This window comes from Lycorma delicatula, chromosome 3 (genome assembly GCF_047948215.1).
Source record: "Lycorma delicatula isolate Av1 chromosome 3, ASM4794821v1, whole genome shotgun sequence".
Taxonomy (NCBI): domain Eukaryota; kingdom Metazoa; phylum Arthropoda; class Insecta; order Hemiptera; family Fulgoridae; genus Lycorma; species Lycorma delicatula.
The window spans coordinates 62,875,313-62,896,616 of NC_134457.1; the positions used below are offsets into that span (position 1 = coordinate 62,875,313).

Consider the following 21,304-nt stretch of genomic DNA (forward strand, 5'->3'; position numbering starts at 1 on the left):
TTAATATAGCTCTTCTATTAACATGATACAGCATATATTCATAATTTTTCAAATATTATTAAGTTGCAAATATTATAAAACCATGATAATAGCTATATTTTTTTTTTTGTAAATAAAACTTAGCAGATTTTGCAATGGCACCTAAAGCAGATATAACAGTTTTTTTTTTTCTGTTGCACTATAAGAAGGAAATTTAGCCAATGAAAGATCATAACAGCAGTAAAATTGTTTATTGTTAAAAATTACAAGTTGTATAAAGAAGAAAATTGCATACTCATATAATAACTTAAACATTTCTTTAACTTTAAGCATTTCTTCTTAACTTCACTATACATACCAAAGTTAATAAACCAAACACACATCAAAAACTTCAATTAAACAAAATTAAAAAAAATATAACAATTAAAGAAAAGAATAATGGAAAAAATATTAAAAACAGAGGTAGCAGAACTTACAAAAATATGAGAATTTGAACTCCTTGAATATAATTATTACTCATGATTTAAGCTGTCATAAAATGAATTGTAATCGATTGGAATGAACAATTTAAGCTTTTGAAAGATGGTTGTACTTTGTTCGTAATTTTTCTAGTCTGCGAGTATAATGCTTTCAAAAACTTTTAATTTTCATCGCCAAATTTGCTGAATGCCTAGGAAGAGGTTTCTACTTATAATCATATTTTAATTTATAAAAAATTCCATCAGAACTGTATCTCATAGATCTGGTATCAGTTACATTTGGATCTCCTGCTCTACATCTTGGCCTAATAGACAATACATAATTTAATCCTGACCTTTCCCACAACATTTTTGAATAATTGCAATATTCAGCTTTTGACTCGGATGAAACAAAGCATTAGATAATGTCAAATTTCTATTCTGATAGGTGCAACCATCACTAATGGTTTTCACCTGATTTTACCTGATGGTTTCACCTGATTTTACACCAATCTTTTAAAAAATAAAATTTCAAGCAACAAAAGAAAATTCTTGGGAGGTGATACCACCTTCTGATTCATGCCATTAGTAGTAATCCTTTGTTTTGTAACTACAAAATGTAAAATTATGCACACAGAGTTTCAGTTTGTAATAAAGAGCTGAAACTTTAAGGTTTGGTTCCAGAAGCACTTTTTCTAAATCCATTGTGATCACATTAACCCTATCACTACTCAAATTATCTTGTTCTTTCTCTTTCCTAGCATCCCTTTTTTATGTAGCTTTTATAATCCTCTTTAGTTGTAATCCAGACTTAGTTGTGTTTATGACTGGTGTACAGATGACACTGATCCTTTTTCACAGATACATGACAAATCTAAGCTTTTTCAACATTTGTCCAAACATCTTGATCTCAAAGGTGTTCTTTCTTGTGAATGGCACACTTCTTTGTATTTGAACAATTCCACCTTTGAGTTCCAAATTTTTTCAAAGTATCGTTTCTCAGTATCATGACAGCGATAATGGGATTCCATTTTGGGCAAGTCTTTCAAAAATTCTTCCAGATGATTCTTTTTTTCTATAAATTTCTTATCTGACACAAGACAACTTCTTTTAGATTTTTCAGACAAACAAGAGGTTTTCAATCAACCTGCTCATCTGAGTCGCACTTGGGAACCTGGTTTGTGGGCAAAGTTTTGTTATTTTGAATCCACGGTGAGACTGAGAATTTTCCCAAACCTAAAGTGTTTAAAAACAAAGTTCTACAAACTCTTTTTCTTAGTCGTTAAGGACGTAAGTGAAAATTATAGCTGTATGTTCTTTGATAAACTTCATTCCATTTATTTTTCATAAATTTTGCCAGGTATACATCTACTGAAGTGGCAACATTTTCTTTCCACTCTAATCAAGATTTGTTCAAAATCGTTCAAAAATTATTTTTCTATCATGTTCTCCAATACTTCCACCTAAGTTTTGTATTTTCTAAACTCAGTTTACAGTTGCAAGATTGTTTCAGTTTTCTTGACTATACTTCCATTTTCCTGAAACATTATCTTTTTTTAAACTTTTATAATCAAGTCTTTTCTCTCTACTAATTTTATGTACACTTCTTTTCCAAGACCATAGATGTATAAACAATTACTTAGTACAGAATTCTGTGATTTTTCCAGTGTTTCTGAACCATCTTAAAGGTCCAACTTTTCAATATTACAACAGGTGGCTGATCTTGAACTTCTTGGATATTTGATACTAAATTTTCAATTTCTATATTCTCTGCTAACTGGTTTGTAATTGGTATCTCAAAGCAATCCATATCTTTAAAATCATTTTCAAAGAAAGTGGCATTATTTTTTGCACAAGTATGATCAAAGACAGCTGTAGAAATATTTAAATTTTCAGAGATTTCCATATGGCATTTATTGGTCAATACAGGATCGTTTAAGCAAATCAGAATTTTGTTACAGTCATTATTAGTAACAATGACATAAGTTAAATAAGCAGTAGCTGGGTTAAGATTATCATTTTGATTCAGTTAATATTTCATCTACCACACTGTTACTGTCATGTCTGTCATGCTAGCTGAAATATCTAGAAAATTTTCCCTATCCACAGCAATTCAAATAGGCATGCTACTTATATCTAAAAGTTCAATGTTTTCTCTTCCTCTTTCATTTTGAACAGAATTCTCTTCCATTGACATTTTTTTTGCTATTTCAACTATTTTTTTTACATTGGTTACTCACATTTAATAGATGATCCATTCTTAGCTATTCTTTTTTAGAATATATTATTGTTAAAATATTAATTTAAATACAGTCAACTTATTTTAAGGGTTTAATCTTTTTATGAATCAAAGACAAAAACAAAGATGTTATAATGCAATAACTGCATTATTGTATTACAGGATTTTATTTTTGCTGATACACTGTTTTGTATAGAATTACTATTTTAGGAGCTGCTGGTAGGTTTTTGAAGCCACACCTTACAGACTATAAAATGTTAATTGAAATGTCAATTTCTGTTAGATCATCCATAAAAAATTAAGGTCCTTACTCCATGTAAAATGTGGAGTATTCCAGGAAGGTGTTTATTACTTCTTGTTTGTAATATTAATCTTCATAAATTTCTTGTTATTCATTGTTACAGTCTTTGATACCACTGACCTTGTATTCTAAAGTAATTTTAGGTAAAAGTTAGTTGGAAACTGCATTAAAATGCATGATTAGGGGAAAAATCATTCATTGAATGGGATTGTAATTATCTAATCGTAAAAGGATAAACTGTTGTAATGTGCATCACAGATAGCAATGCCTTGTGCTAATTGCACATCTGTTGTTCCATTCATAGTTACATTACAGCATTAATATTAATTATCCATTGTGTGAAATTTCTGAATATCTTGTTAAATAAATAACAAAGTTTGTTAGTTTGACCAGATAGATAAGTTTCATTTTCTTTTACAAGATCAGATCATATTTGTACTCTTCTTCAGACCTGCATTAGATTTGCTTTCGTATAATATTTATTTTCATTTAAATGCAACATTATAACTAGAAGTGGCCTCAAAATTAGAATCAATAATTACTCTTACTAGCAGGTTAAAAAATAATCAAATTTTGTTATATTTATGGAGTTATTAGATATATTATAAATCGTGTAAATAAATGTTTAGTAAATTGAAACTCTAGATTTTCATTTATAAAGTGCTACTAAAAAAAAAAAAAAATGCACTTACCAAACCAAAACTATTGTTATTTTACTAAACATTGTGATATTTTCAGAACGCAACATGCCACACTTTTATTGTCATTTCTATTGAACTATTTAACCATGAAAAAGATTTTTCTATCAGTTAATTTGAAACTAAATTAAAAAATATTCTTTTACAGAACCAATAGCAATTGGGGTGGTTGATGAGTTTTTAGAGAATTTAGTTGAATTTTGTGGCCAGTTTGTATAAACCCATTAGGGTTTATTTTAGGTACTTAATTGGGACCGATCAGTTAGAGTGTAAGAGACCTGCTTATGTTTAATTTAGCTCAAGGCCAATAAGCATTAATGAGGGAATTTTAATCTCTACAAAATTTACTGATTATTTATGATTTATTTTTGTGGCTAAATCTGACTTCAACTTTTGATGATATAACTGTTATTTATTATTTTATTTCGTGGAACTGCTCACTTTTTTGTGATAGCAGACTTAGAACAGATTTTTTTTTAATTGTAATGCAAGTTAGGGGAACATTTTTTTTTCATTTAAGATAATGTAAAATCTGTAAATTAAAGTAAAAATATTGATTTTTTAAAATTAGATTTAATTTATATATTTTTTATTAACTGTCTGAATATCCATATTTTTTTAGTGCTCCAGTATATGAACAATATGAGCATTTAACTTATTAAATGCTCATTTATCTTTGTGGTTCAATATGTTAAATGTAGTGATGGAGCATTTCTTTAAAATAAAAATTTTTTATTCAGTTTTATAAAAAAAATTGATAATTGATTACAGTACTATATTTTTAGATAAATGAAGTAGACAAAATTAACCATTGTTTATTATTTTTTTTTTAATTTAGGCGATCATTTTATCAATTTTTTTAGAGTTGGGTGTGCAAGTGTTTAGCGTACAAATTCATATACTGTGTTTTATATTCTTTAAATAAATTTTTTTAATTAATAGAAAACTTGTTAATCATTAATTTTATAACTAAAAAAAATATGTTGCATTCCATTTCACAGGATTCGATTTAGGAATAAGACTTGTATTTCTCAATTTTCAATCGCTCTTCAATGTTGAAATTAACCACAGCCGTACGTACCGGTTTGTGAATTAATATTATTTTTATATTTATATATCTGCATGCTTTTTGTTTTAAAATATTTATATATGCATTTCTAAAAGTATTATTTACTTGTTTAGATATTCTAATCTTGCTTCTTAAGTCATGGTATTTTAATTTAGATATAAACCTTTCCTTTCCTAAGTTAATCTTTTGTTTCTCTGTAAAATTTTGTAACTTTAAGTAATCAGATGAATTTAATTATAAAGAATTTTTTCCGTTTAACTGTATTTCTGTCACTAATAAAAATTGTTTATTATAATATGACTTCTTGATGATTAGGTGTGTGGCTTAATCCTGAAGGTTTTTAGTTTTAATCTAGTCTACTTTGGATTTTTTATGCACTGAAAATTCAGCTTTTATTTAGAAATAGAACTAGGCATCAGCCTGTTATTTTTGGAGAAAGTACACACAAGAAAGTATCATTGCACTTTAAAATTTTCTCAGATCATTTATAAAATGTTCTTTTGTCATCTGACAAAAATTCTAGGCATCTGCCTAGAATTATTAACTTTTATTTTCTTGTAATATCTGAATATTTATATTTAGTAAATTTTTTGACTTACTGATTTCTAGAGAACTTTGTTTTTATCAGGTCCATTTTAACATAAGTATCAGGTTATCAAATCTGTCATGAACTATATAGTTAACTATATAACTGTTCTTAATATTAAGTTTCTAATTTGACCTAATTTTTTTCCAAAGCACATGTTGCCCCATTTTTTACATTTTTACCTGAAATGAAATGAATTTTGTTATACCTAGGAGAATTAGCCATTATTTCTTGTTTGATATTTTCTTATTTACAATGAAACATACTTTTGTTAACTCTTTTTTATCTTAATCAGTAGTGGTTCCATTGCAGTTTTCTAGTTCTACTGTTTATTACAGTGCAGTCCTAAAAAAAATTTTCTTTTTCTTTTATTTTTAGGACTTGATTTATTGTTTTCAAATTGTGGTTTCAATGTCTATACATAATCTTTTTACATTTAATTATTTTATATGAAACATCTTTTTATTATTTTATTCACAGAATTTATACTTTTTGAATTATTTGGAACACTGTAATTTCCTACATTTGTACTAGGTGTTAATATTGCTTGAAAATGAAAGATTTATATAATAATCCTTGCATAAGAAGTTCATTTAGGAGGAGTATATTTTTTTAAATATTTAAGTCGTTCAATAAATAAAGAGACAAATGGCTGTAGAAAAATTAATTTTTTCAATTACCTTGAAACCAATGCTACTTTTCAACATAATCTGTGATTTCATTTAGGCACTTATCCTATTCTCCTGTGAGTTTTCATACTCCATGGTAAAAATATGATGTTTGAGCCATTCTTGACCTGCTTATTGTTGCTGAACTGGGTGTCATGTAAAAATTCTTCAAGAGGACCAAACAAAAATATAATTTGATAGTAGGAGAGATCGGGACTGTAAGATGGCAACCTGCTAAACCAGCTTTTGAGTAGCTTTTGAATTTATCAAAAAATATCAGAAAATAAGAATTAAAATAATATGCGTTTAAATACATAAAAATAGGTTAAATTATGTGAATTTATATTTTTTTTTATTGAGGGTTACATATTAAAAAAAAAAATGTTAATATTAATTAGATTAACAAATTGCACATGTGTTGGTGCAAGTTGATTGTTATCTTAAGAATTACAATATGCGTCATGTATCATTCCAGGTGTTTAGAAAATTATTTATATGATTATTAAATTTGTTTTTTTATTTTCTTCTTTGTGTGACAATGGTGTGTCAGCATTGTAAAAACATTAATGTAAACAATAGATATAATATAAAGCCATTAGGAATAAATGCTTAAGGTTAACAAAATTTTAATATCAGGAGTGTTGTAATAATGAGAGCAGCAAAAACTCTTAACAATAGGTCATTTGCAGTAGATAATATTCATCTACATGCATTGAATTGCTTAGGTTTGTGTTTACTGTGTGCATTTTTTGTTTCTTTGCATTTTTTCTATGCTTAATTGTATTTAAAAACTATCATATATTTTTTTTCATGACTTTAATATCTATATTAAAATATATTAATATTGATAAATTGCAGTTAAATTCTTTCTGTTTTTTAATTTTCAAAATATTTGGATAATAAATGGTCTCTTCCCTAAAGTGTGAAAGCTTTTTTTTTTTAATAAGATTTTTCATAAAATGTTTTACAAAAGAATTGATGATTACTTTCAGGGTAAGGAGGTAAGTGCGGTGATGCTGTTTTATTTTATGTGCTCTGAAAATGATTTTAGATGATTATATTGAACCTTTATTATACCATCTAAAGGAAGTTAATTAACTCCCTTGATGAATTAAAAATGAATTAAATTCAGAAAACTATGTATTACTAAAGTACTTTGAAATATGAAAAAAATGTTTTGGTAATGAGGATTTCTCTTTTAATTAAATAACTTGAAATTGAAGTATGATAGACTTGTTTTTTCAATAATATTCTGAGAATTGCCTGCAGGTGCTAACTATTATTCTATTAGAAAAATAAACATATTAAAAATTATTTATTATTAAACAAATAATTTTTGAGAAATTCAGCATTAGATTTTGCAAAGTAGCTGTTACGGTTCACTTTAGGTTAGTTAGTATTAATTTTATTTAAATATTTCTACAATTATACTTATATCAAGAATAGATAAAGTATATATCAGGTTAATAAAAAATCAGAATTTTATGTATAATTGGAATGAGTGTGTGGTGCATACTTTAATATTGCATTTTCTTTATAATCTAATTATATTTTTTGTTTCAGGTTAAAATTAAATTTTAAAGGGAAATTTTGAATAAGTATTATTGGTTGGTTTAATAGTGGAGATATAAATGATAAGATTTAAATAACGAGAATATTTCATGACTTCTCTGGTAATGTAATTTAAATTTATATTCAGGTAAGTAATGTTTTGTAATTTTTATTCTAAACTGTTACAGGGATTATTATACTTGATTTGGCAATTATTGTCATCCAAAACATATAATTCAGTTAATGCAGAAGGATATTATTGATACAATATTAAAAGTTACAAGGACTACTGTTTCATTGAGGTAATAATAATATTAATACTATTTTATTTTTTTCAGTAATGCATAGACTTAACATAGTCAGAAATATCCAATTTTTTATTGTATATTATTAATTTAGCAAATTATTACAGCTGTTGCCACTTTTCTGTGTATCCAGTTTCTAATTTTTGTCTGTCATCATATACAAAAGGTTCTCTATTTTATTATCTTTTCAGTATTGTCCTTATGTCTAGGGCATCCTCTCTTCTTTCTTTGTGAAGGTACCAATTGTAAAACTCTTAGGAAGTATAGCGGCACTCTGTTAACATGGATGAACCTTTTCAACTGTCTTTCCTGAGGATTATCCATTAAATTTCTGTTCTAAAGACATCCATTTCTTTCTCTAAAACTTAAGATCTATTTCTTTCATTTGCATCCCATGCTTTTTTTTTTAAACATGCCTAACGGATACACAGATAAGCGTGCTTCAGAGGATGAGATGAATGATTTGTAGCATTTGTAAAAATGCCATGCTTGACTGGGATTTGAACCCAGGACCTCCAGATGAAAGGCCGAGGCGCGCTATCACTCGTTCCAGGGAGGCTGGCTGCATTCCATGCTTTAGCCCCATATAACATTACACTTCTGATGACGGTATAATACATTTTTTTCTTCATCTCTTTTGATTTCCTTCCAATCCACCAAATTGAATTCAGAGCTCTAATGACAACTTGTTCCTTATTTATCCTACTTATATTTTATCATAATCGTTTCCTTCATTAAATAACATTCCTAGATACATTGTTTTAATCACTCCTGGTATTATTTCTTCTTCTAATTTTAAGTTAGTAATTACTCTTTATCCCACACTTATCTGTTTAGGTGTGTGAGGTGTGTGTGTTTAGGTCCTGGGAATCGTTCAGTGAAGGAGCAGACTAAGTGTGAATTACTTTTTTATTTCTATGTAGTTGTGCAGAGTACCAGCACCCCTCTTAGAAGAAAAATAATATTTGATCAATTTCTCAATAGAAGCCTCAGTTACAATTTTTTTTTTTACAGTTTTACCACTTTCATGGAAATGAAAATGGACTGACTTTTGGTACTTAGAACATTTGGAATTTACAGAATAAACCACAAGAAGCATTGTACGAAATAAAATATCAGGTTGATATAACTGTTTTATCAGTGACTAAGAAAGGAAATGGCTGTGAAAATATTTTTGGTGGTTTTGTATATATATATATATCAAATAAAGGCATTTAGTTATTTTTGTACAGATTTGAATACTAGTTTGTGGATACCGGTGTTCTTTGGTGGTTGGGTTTCAGTTACCTGCAAATTTCACAGGAATGGTCGACCTGAGACTATACTAGACTACACTTCATTTACATATCATCCTAATACATTCTCTGAAGTAATACCTTACCATGGTTCCGGAGTCTAAACAGAAAAACAAGAGATTGTGTAAAGCAGTGATGTAATTGTACTCCTTCCTGTGGGAAACAGTGCATTATATACACTCCATTTGGTAGAGCATTATAAAGCAAGAAATCTAGTCCTTTAATGTTAACAATTGTGTAACAGAAATGAAAAAAAAATTATTGATCTGTTTAATTCAAAGTAAAAAAATTTAGTCATTTGACTGGTTTTATGATATTTCTTGTTCTGTTCTCTTCTCTTAACATTAAAATATCTAGTGTGAGGGTGGTTCATTGTGAACTAGAATTTTGTATCCTTTGCTGTGATATATCACTTAGATGCTGTATAATTCATTTTTTATATAATTATGTAATTTTAATTTTCTTTAAGATTTTTCTGAATTAAGTCTGTGATTTATTCTCATTTAGTTCCATTTGTGGGCAAGTTTATTATTAATAACTACAGAGTTCTTAAACCTTCTGATATATTCATTTGTCCCGGGACGATATCACGAGTAATTTCAGTTGTTTTTTCAAAATACCTTATGTGCACAGATTATACAGTTTCTGAATTACAAATCATTTAATGAATTGTTCGGGTTACTATCTTAAGTACTTTCAATGTACTAAACATAATATTTTCCTTAATTAAATTGCAACATACGATTAAATGCCTGTGACTGTGTTTGTATTGTTACTCTTCCTTCCTATATAATTGTTCCTTTTAAATATAACATTTATTTTGCATGTAAAAACAGTTGTGAATATATTTTAATTATAGTTATTTTACCGAAATTAATCTTTTTAAGATTAGTATTATTCTTCTGTATGTTAAATTTTATTAAATAAAATTAAGGTAGGATGTGACTTTTTTCTCAATTTTCTATACTAGATTGTTTAGTTAACAGAATTTAAGCATATTTTAATCATAATATATTTTTCTGCATCATGCGATGAAGATTGTGTGAAAAAACTGGTACCACAGACTGGTTTGATATCTTGAAAAAACATACTCATAGTAATTAAAATTTTACAAGGTAGGTCTTTAGTCTAATTGCCGACTGTGTAGTCCTTTTGTTTGGTGCGATTGCTTTGCCTTATTTACATGGAAAATTTACATCAGAGCTTTGAGAAGAACTATACTTACTCTTAAGTATTTAATCATATGCTTTACTTTAGAGAGAAATTCCTTGATAATAAAAATTCCCACATAAAGTTGAGAAAGTATTATCCAAGAATTTTTTTTTTTTTTATAAGAAAAGAATATACTGTCATGAGCATTTAAATATTAATATTTGTAAAATTAATGAATAACTTTGTAAAATATACAAATGACCTCATGATGGAAAATAACCTTGTGTTTTTCTATGTATGGATGGATTTTACCAATACCATTTTCTACATTCCGTGGCTATTGTTTCGAGAATTAACTTAGAAATTAAATTTCTCCTTAGAAACTGCTGAAGTATTGCATAGTTAAAATTGTTATTATTTACCAACGTCTGATTCCTGTTCATTTATGAACCAATGATATTACTTCAAAAATTATATTTAAATAGTAAAGACATATCTATTGGTATAAGCATATAACATTATAATGTTTCTAAATACATGATATTTCTAGTATAAAAGTCTCAGAATTAATTGTTTTAAATTTTTATATGTATAATGTAATAACAACTGTTATAGTGCAGCAGATCAAATTCTGAAATCTTAGCTGGTTGGTTGTAGGTTGAGTTATCTGTCCTCTTTCAGCAAAATAGTTCTTAGATACCAAATTTTGTTTCCTTCCTTCATTTCAAGTAGTAAAAATAAACAATTCTGTTACAACAAAGTTTGTTACATGTAATTGGATTATGTAAAAGTTCAATTTTAGAAGTTTAATTATTAGATTGTTAAATGAAGCATAGATTGAATGAATGTATCTGAAGTGTATGAGTGAATAAAGTATTTAGTTATAAGGTATTCTTACTATCTATTCCACAATTTTTACAAAATACATGAAAATACAATTTTAAGAAAAGAATTGTGGTCACAGTAATAGGTATATACACTTACCTATTATTATCATTTAAAAGTTAAAATGCTTTTTTATATAATATAATTGTTATTGAATTAAACCTAATTTTACATTACCATACACATATTTTCAAATTAAGCTGTTTTTTGTTTCAATTCACATGTTTTCATTACCATCAGTTTTCAAATCAAGCTACCAGTGTTTGTGTGTACAATCAGTTACATGGAGAAAACTAGTAGAAAGAAAATACCTAAAATCATGCATGATTACTAGCATTGTAAGTAATTGTTACCTCCATTAAAAGTTCTGCTGTACTGGGACATCCTTGCAAATGGTAGTGTGAAAGTTATTTAATGTAATTCTTAAAAGATCTTCGTATATGATTGTTAAATCATAAAATTGTTTGCCAAATCTTCCAAATCTTTTTAGAGATAATTATGAATCTCCTTTAGTAGCACTGATTAATTACACTTATCTTAAAGTGATTAAGAAATCTTATTGCTATCAAATAACATCTTATATGTAACTTAAGTTAAATATAGTTAAAGCAGATATTATTGGTTTTTGTATGATATACATATTATGTTAGTGTACATGCATGACGTGTAAAGATGGATTCCGTTGATGTATAGTGCTATCTGTTCTACGTACATAATTGTGTGTCCTGTCTGTACACTATAATATAAAGCAGTCACTGCAGTTTATTTTTGTACGGTGTTGTAATTTCACTAGTTTGCAGTTTTAAAAGGATACAGCAACCTCCTTTCCAAAAAAATATTAGTGATTTTGTATCATTTTTAACTTTCTCCACACATCAGTGATTTGATAAGTTTATATTCAGCAGATAAATGCAAGTTAAGGTATCATTTCTTAAAAATGTGAGCAAGTATGATTTTTTTTCTGAATTATCAGTATATTATTTTTCTGCATATTTACCATTGCAGTGTTATAAAAATATTTCAGCATGGAGTCTAGAAATAAGAAAACCCATTTGATAGGCCTGGTTGTATACTCTTTCTTTATTCTATTTCAGCCTCTGGAACCACTGTAAGGTATTACTTAAGAGGATGATGTAAATGAAATGTAGTCTTGTACTGATGAGTGGTTAAAACACCGGTATCTATGATCTATTATTCAAATCCATATAAAAGTAACTGCCGTTACTAGGATTTGAACCACAGAAGGATCGACTTCAAAATCAGCTGATTTGCAATGATGAGTTTACCACTAGATCAACCTGGTGGGTTTGTTTGTATGTTCTGGTGGTCTATTGTGTGGTTAATATGATTTTGGTAGTGTTTGTATTATTATATTTGATTATAATGTAATGTACCAGGTGTATAAATATGAAACCAGAATTTTTGTATAGAAAATACATGTTTATTGTATAAAAATAATAAAAAATGTTTTATTCTAAATATTGTCCATTGCTAACTATACACTTTCCCATCTCTCTGATGATTTATGAATGCCACACCAAAATAACTTAATCTTGTAAGGCAAACCAGTCACAGACCCATTTTCGTATATTTTCATAAGAAGGGAAGCGTTGCTCAGCAAGTGCATGTTTTATCGATGCAAATAAATAGTAGTCAGATGGAACTAAATCTGATGAGTAAGCCACATGCGAAAGTATTTTCCAATTGAACACCTCAGTCGTTTCCTTGACCAGTTTTGCTGTGTGGTGATAGTGTATTATATCATGAAGTAAAATCACTTTGTGTTGCCTTTTTTGATATTCTGATTGTTTTTTATGCAATACTTGATTCAAATCGATCATTTGTTATTGGTAGTGTTCAGTATTAACAGTTTTGCTAGGTTTTAGCAGCTCATAATAGATCTCACCCTTCTGATCCCACCAAATACAGAACATTTCCATAGCGGTTTGGCCTTGAAATCGATGTCGATGGATTGCCTGGAGTTGCCCATGATCTTTTACGCTTAGGATTCCCAAAATAGTTCCACTATTCTTCACCTGTCACAATTCAATGGAGAAATGACTTTCTTTTGTACCTGGTGAGCAGCAGTTTGCATGGTTTTTCGGTTTTCTTGCTGTCTTTCATTCAGTTCATGTGGAACCCATTTTCCCATCTTCTGGATCTTTCTCGTGGCTTTTGAATATAAGGAGACAGCTTCTTGTGTTACATCTAATTGATTCATGAGTTGTTATTGTTGCATTTGAGCATTATCCTCAACCAACAATGCTTGCAATTTGCTGTTTTCAAACTTTTTTGGTAGTCATCCATAATCTTTGTTTCTCATGTCAAAATCGCCACTTTTGAATTTTTTTTAATTCAATACGATTCTGCAGCAGTTTTTTCTTTAAATGGTAACAGAAAATCAATGCTGTCTGCAAATCATAGTTTATAGGTACAAAAATTGACATCCTCAATGCTAATTAAAACTATGCTGTTGTATGAAACTTGTATTGTATTGAGTTGAAAATCTTTGTCAGCTGTCAAAGAAAGAAAATGGTACCAATGATGCGGTTTCACGGTAACTACATTGACAGCTAGGGCCATCTATGGGCAAATTCCAGTTTCATTTACACATCTGATAGATTTGTGTGTTATCTTAATCTTGATAATTTGCATGTTTTTGTATAAGCTGTTTTTCTATTATGAGGCTGACTAATAGGATAGGATGTATGATAGGCTGTATAAGGTATAATATAATTATGTTTCATTTCACAAAGAATGCCATATAATTGTTGACAGTTAGAAATACAGTGTTAGATTACAGGTTTTGCTTTTAAGGTGGATAAGGATATTAATCATTTTTAATTGAAATTTTGGTACAGCATTGGATTTTTATTTGGTTATCTTTTTGTTTTTATTATGTATAATTTTATGATTTATATACACATAAGTGTATCACAAAGTTCTCCTGGACTTTCATAGCCTATTCTACTTGTGAAAATAATGAAAAAGTTCATGTAAACAAACATGTCCTAAAATGCTTTGTTTGTGAGTTATGGATAGTGATAGATTTTGCTAGAATTTAAACTACCCTGGTGAGATGAGGTATTGAAATTTTTAGGATGTTAATTAAGGGGCAGAATTAGTGATTTTTTTTAATGGTTTGACCTAAATATTGACCCCTGTTTTTTATGTTTGATGTATAATAATGTTGTTAAATGGGTAGTAAATACATAAAACCTTTAAACAGAATTTGTAGAGAATTTAATTCTGAACCAACCATCGAATGCTCCAAACTCTGATCTTCTTTGTAAGCCGCCATTTACTGTGCTGAACTGGATTGATAATAATTTACACTGTCCAACAGCTTTGTTCATGTTGAACACATCGTTAGTGTGTAGCTGGTACAAATAATTGGTAGTGAACCTGTTTCCCGAAGATTGTGAAAAGATGTGCATTGTTTTGGGATCTTGAATGCTGCTATTTGGAAAATGTATTTCATATTATACTGCAGCATACCATTGCCATTACACACACCCAAAATGGGAATACCATATCAGCATATTCCTTTCTTGTAAATATGTACAACATTATTTCAGTGGTAAAATGATCACATTCAAACTAAAATTCACAGAAAGTTAACAGTTCAATGTACCCTACAGAATGATTTAAACACTAAAACAATATTGCGCATTATTGATCAGCTGTTGTTATTTTATTGCTAACTTTGAAATAATAATTTTTTTAATAATTTGTTTGTTGTAATTTTTGTATTTGTATAATAAAAACCTTAAAATTTACATTTTTTTAACAATAAATTTTGTTTTTACAAATTTTTCACATTACAAGAAAAGAATTTGGTTTGTGTTTTCTAACTTTTCGTTGTTTTATTCAACTTTATCTTAATACCATTTTCAGAATTCTTTACATATTTTGTTTTTATAAGTTTTGTGCGTTTATTATTACCCATTTGTTAACAAAGTTATTGTACCTTAACCATAAAAAACGTTTTTTTTTTACCCCAATTTATTGGTTTTCACCCAAGATTTCTCAAAGACTACTGGAGATATGGTTTTCTGGGACCGATTTTATTTGACTTTTCAGATCAAAAAACCGTAAATCATTAATTCATTCTACCTCTTAATTAACATCCTAAAAATTTCACTAATACCTCATTTAACTGGGGTAGCTGAAATCCAAGCAAAATCTTTCACTAGCCTTAATCTATATATAGAATTATCATGTTTCCTTTGTTAGCTTCGTAAAATGCTAAAATTATGTCCCAAAATTCTTTATTTGTAAGTTAATGCAGCAAGTTACAAAGCTAACAAAGGAAATATGTTAATAATTCTATACACACACACACACACAAACACACATCACAACACACACATAAGTGGTGTATCATAAAATTCTCCCAGAACTTTCATATATCCATTCTACTTGTAAAAATAATGGGAAAAGTTTGTATAAACATGAGTAGAATAGGTTATAAAACTCCTGGGAGGACTTCGTGATATACCCTGATATATTTATATGAATAGTATGGAATTATTACAATTTTCCTTTGTTTGCTTCATCAAGTGTAGTTTTTTGCTGGTGATTTTTCATGTAATATAATTGTTTTATGAATTAGCAGATTATAAAAGGTTTTCATCCAGAGATATGTTTGAATAAATTGCATAAAGGTAAAATATGAAAGTAATGTAATGCTTGTGTTTGAAAATTTGTTTACTCAATTCTAATTGCAACAGCAAAATTGTTCAAATTATGGTACAAAATCTTCCACTTTCCCCTACTTGTCAGTTTAGCATTTTTCAAACTATGAAGATTAATGCAAAATGAAAAAGAAGGTATTGCCAAAACATATGCCTGTTTTGAAAACTTTGATGAATTACACTATAAGGATGGGATAAAAACTTGAAAATTGTTGTATTTTTGTATGTGTATAAACTTGCAATGAGATTATGTTGAGGAATAAAAGATTTTTTTTCAGATTGTGAAAAACTGTGTCTTCATTTTTGTAAGAATTAATTGAACACCCCTTTAGTTATATGATAATCATATATCCTCAACGTATTTATCCTTTTGAGTTTTGAAGTTGACAAATGATGAAAAAAACAGGGGCCATCTGAGTAACTCTGCCATCAATTTGTGACATTAGTATGTCACAAATTGATGGCAGAATTCAACTCTACCTCTACCAAACTCTACTCAGAATTCAACTCTACCAAATTGATGGCAGATACAACATAGCAACTCTGCCTCAATTAGTATTGAGGCAGAGTTGCTATGTTGTATAACCTGTGCTAAATACGATTAGCATTCTGATGTCAAAAACGTCTACCTGGTTAGATAGGTTTCTATTATTTTTTCAGTGAAATCTTTCCCCAACCCTTTGTTGCTGAGAAGTAAGTTATGAAAAAGTAGAAAATACAGTAAATATCGTTTATAGTGACCTCTGAGGGATCGATGATTTTAGGTCATTGTAACCAAACCCACCGGGTTGGTCTAGTGGTGAATGCATCTTCCCAAATCAACTGATTTGGAAGCCGAGAGTTCCAGCGTTCAAGTCCTAGTAAAGCCAGTTATTTTTACATGGATTTGAATGCTAGATTGTGGATACCGGTGTTCTTTGGTGGTTGGGTTTCAATTAACCACACATCTCAGGAATGGTCGAACTGAGAATGTACAAGATTACACTCATCCTCATTCATCCTCTGAAGTATTATCTAAACGGTAGTTACCGGAGGCTAAACAGGAAAAAGAAAGAAAGAAGGTCATTGTAACCAATAGTCACAATAAACAATGCTTAGGTAGCTTAGTGGTACTACTTAAATATACCATCTACACGGGTATTGTAATGCAATAATAATAATTATTAAAAATAATAATTTATTTCTGTAATAAAAAAAAAAAAAAACAGAAATACACAATAATAAATACAAAAATGGTGGAGTAAAAGAAGTTACAGAAAAATTGTAAAAATTACTTTTTCTGCAAAAAGTCTGTTATTTTGCATTGTTTAGAATATTTTGTGTTGTAATACAGTAATACATTAGCAAATTCTGTTAAATTGGCAGTTTTCATTGCTGTTAAAACGTTGTTGCTGCTGTAGTTTCCTGTTGTCGTTACCTATGTCCCCTTCTATTTCTGCTAGTACTGTAGCCACTACATCGTCATCTGTTACAGTTTCACGCTTTTCTAAATCTTTGCTAACCTATTGATAATCTTCAAACAATGCATTTGGCAGAGATCAGTCTTGCAGAGTTTTTGTCCTCTAACGATTCTTCTTTGCGTGCAACGTTAGTAACTTCGTCAGCCTGTGGTAAAAATCCTACATGTTGAAAGTAAGTTTTTACAGTTAGCAGAGAAACCTCATTCCATGATCTTTTTAACATAATTATAACATCCTGAATAGTTATTTGTGTTTTCTTTTGTTAATGAAACATCTTTAGAATCACATTGAAACCAGAACCAAAACCAGAACAGAAATTTGTAGCGTAACAAAACGTTCTATATCATCCTGTCCTAATAATTTCCTAACTACTAGTCTCAAGAGACATAAATACGGTGTCATTTTACAATTTACATGATCAGCTTGCCAATATGACTTTGAGTTTGTGTCACTGATGGGTGGGTTGGTGGTGAGGGGGGAACAGTGCAGATTAACCAAAACTGGTGCTCACGCTCATTTCCATTCAGTGTAGCTCAGAACTTAGATGTCATGCATGGTGATTCGTCTGTTTGTGTTTATCAAGATAGATCAATTTAAATATAATAAGTGTATTTTAGACAATATTTACATGTAAAAAATTAAAGTAAACATGTAAAACAGTGTAAAAATTCAATGTCAGCCTCAGCCCATGCAGAAGCCAGCCAGAAATATAAATTATACATATCATTGGAAAGAGAAGGTTATGGGCCACGCATAGGTTCCCCAATATCCAGTGCCGAGCGAGCGAGCATGACTGTTTTGGGAGCGTTGCAAAGCTGGCATAGCACGCTTGGTGCACAACGCCAACAGTGCAAGCAACTCTACTTCTCCTAATTATGCCATTTGTCTTACTTCTCATATCGCAGACCAATGTTGAACAAAATTGTCATCAAATATTAGTCAAAATAAATATGTACCATTTAGTGGCTGTTTTATTTAAAATTTAATTTAGTGTGCAGCCAGTGTCTTGTTTTTATTTCAATCCAATACACTAAAAGTGACTCGATGATGTACAGACCAACCAGTTTCTGTAGAGTTGGCCAAATGAAGCAACTAAAATTTTCCATTGGACACCTTCAGTTTTGTTAAAAAAAAAAAATACAATTGTAGCTTTCCCATTTAACTCTACAGATAAGTTGGTTGGTCTGTAGCTCAGAGTAACTACATCCAAGGTCTGTAACATTTCACGTTAAACCAATGGCTGTGTGCCCTGACAGCCCTAACCAAATTTTTCTTTGTCTAAATTCTGTATTTTGTAAAATTAGGTGTTTTTTTGTAGTGGACTTTTACCAACTTGAACATGTCTTGATCTAAGGGCTGTAAGACCGTTGTCGTTTTCAGTAGTAAAAACAGTAACTTTATACATGAAAGATTTTTGGGGTATGGATGTGTCGGACAGTTGTTATAGCAGCAATATTTTGTAATTTTCAATCTTTAATTCACGAACCTGTTTTCATAACAAAGACGTAAAGACATCACTTGTCCAAGCTTTCTTGTTATTGTCTTGCAGAGACAAACAGAAAGCGATTTCAAACTTATAAAACAACAGGGTTTAGCACTTTTCCGTATAACCAGAAGTTTTATGTTGTCAGTTCTGGTCATACTTGTACCAGTTTGTACTGTTAATCTTTTTTTCTTCTTTTTTTATAGTTTTCCACTTGAACACGTTTCGCCTTTACTGAAGGGTTCTTTCTGGTGTCAGTTTAAAAAAATACCAGATTCATCAGCATTATAGATATCTTCGTCTGAATAGCCCTCTTTTAATTTTGGTCAAATGTTTTCTAGCCATTTTCCTGACACACTAGTTGGGCTGCTGGAGCCTTGACACTTATTCTTCCCGACACAATATCCTGATGCTGACTGTGTCGTTGAATCCAATGAAGTTATTTCACGTGATTTATAGAATTTTTTTTAGAAAAATTGTTCACCTTTGCTTACAATAAAGAGACGGTTATACCCCTATAACCGAACCTTTATTGTAATCTCTGTTACTAGTCCTCTGGTATTTAAACCATTTCAACAGTGCTTGTTTACATCATTATGTTGACTAAGATGTAATTTTTTTGATTTCATAGAATGTGTTTCAAGATTTTTTATAATTTTTTCACCATTCCTCCATGTCGCCAGTATTGTCAGATGAACTACTCCTAATTCTTGGGCAATGTCCTTATCAGTTTTACCATTCTCTAACCACCAGATACTGTGCATCTTTTCCTTTACCGTGAATGTTTTTGCAAGTTTATAATTAAATCACTATGGAATGAATTACACAGGATACGTAAAATAAAATGCTGTACTTGCATGATATGATACGCTTACAGCAAAACATTATTAACAACAAAAATTATTAAGATTACTAACAAATGAATGTGTGACTGCTTCAGTTTACAATAATCTGGTACAGGAAAAAGTTAAAAGAACTATAGTACTTATGTAAGAAAAAAGGAACCATCAAAATATTTCTATGAGTCATCAAACGTTTTTGATGAGTCACTTGTGTTCATCATTGTAAGCGATAAAATGTTGCATTTTAGTAGGAAAAACAAGTCATAACAGATATGTAACTGCAACCAATGTCATTAACTAAACCACTGTATTTATGCGTTAATAGCATCTCGATTCCCCCCCAAGGGGAGAAGATCCCACCTCGTAGCATGTCCGGTCGCTACACCACCCCTCCGTTCCTAGCCAGTAGTGGCTTTAACGGAGGACATCTTCTCGCCCTCAAACTGACTGCGCACCACAGCTTTCAGTTCAGGCCCTGCAGAGATGCCCCGAGGGACATCTGCATCGGTAAAGTTCACCCCGAGATAGTTTTATGTGTTTATGCCTTCAGAAAGAATACAACGGACACCTGCAGCTACCACGTCGCCCTCAGTAACTAAGCTAGAAGCATAACCACGGAATGAAGACCCCGCGCCTAGCACTAACTTTATTGAGCCAATTATCGAATGTCTCAGATCCGAGCAAACTACCACTATAACAAAACTTTCCCACTAAAGTTTAACACAGCGAAATTTAGACCTTGTTCCCTTAAGAACCCCGCTTATTACTCGAAATGAGTTTCTTACTGACTCCGCTCCGGTCTGCCCGGGAGAGGAGAATTAACGCCTACTCCCACACAGCTCCATCGCGGAGTCCCGCGTGACATTCACCATTTTTCGTAACCGCCGCCGAAACGCCGCTGCATACCACCGAAGCAGCACCCAGAGACGCCCCGCCGAGAGTGTCGTTAGCTCACAAAATGCCTCCGTCGAAGCGCGACCGCACCCCCGGGACAAGGATAACCATGCCCGTTGACAGCGGCCGCAACTCCGCCGACAGCTTTACTCCAACAAAATAACACCAATTATTCTAACCGAGGCACACTGCCTTAAGCGCCTACCTTCGGCCAGTCAACTGCCCAGGCGGTCCCTAGCCACCCAGGTTCCTATCACCTACTAAATCCCTTCGGCAGTCCTGCTCAGGGCGAGGAAGCGAAGGAAGCCAGCAACTATAGTCCACTCTCTATGAGTCCTCCAGTTGACTCGTAGATCCAAAACAGAATTTACTCTCTCGAGTTCCTTAGTAACTCTGGTACGCTCAGCTTCGTACCGGGGTCATATGTGTAGGACATGGTCCACGGTGTCATCGACCCTACAGTCCGGACAGAAGCCGGAATCGACCAACCTGAACCTAGCCAATTTATTCCTAAAGGCACCATGTCCGGAGAGGAACTGTGTAGTGTGCCGATTGGGGGATCCCAGCTAACCCTCGCAACTCTCTAACATTGGGGAATATACCATGCGTATAACGACCTGTCAAAGAAGTATTCCACCTATCTTGCCAAGAGTCGAAACCTTGGTCTTCAATCTCACGCATACGCCCTTCTTTGCAATATACCGCTGGCTACGTTCCGTAGCCGAAATATCCACAGGTTTGA

At 30.8% G+C, this 21,304-nt stretch overlaps 1 long non-coding RNA gene across 1 annotated transcript; it reads left to right on the forward strand.

Annotated features, from left to right (window-relative positions):
• The first annotated feature begins 6,596 nt into the window (after positions 1 to 6,596).
• LOC142320901 (uncharacterized) lies at positions 6,597 to 12,638 on the forward strand. Its single transcript, XR_012755505.1, has 3 exons — positions 6,597 to 6,723; positions 7,738 to 7,851; positions 12,281 to 12,638. It is a non-coding gene; the product is annotated as an uncharacterized LOC142320901 (long non-coding RNA).
• Positions 12,639 to 21,304: the final 8,666 nt, after the last annotated feature.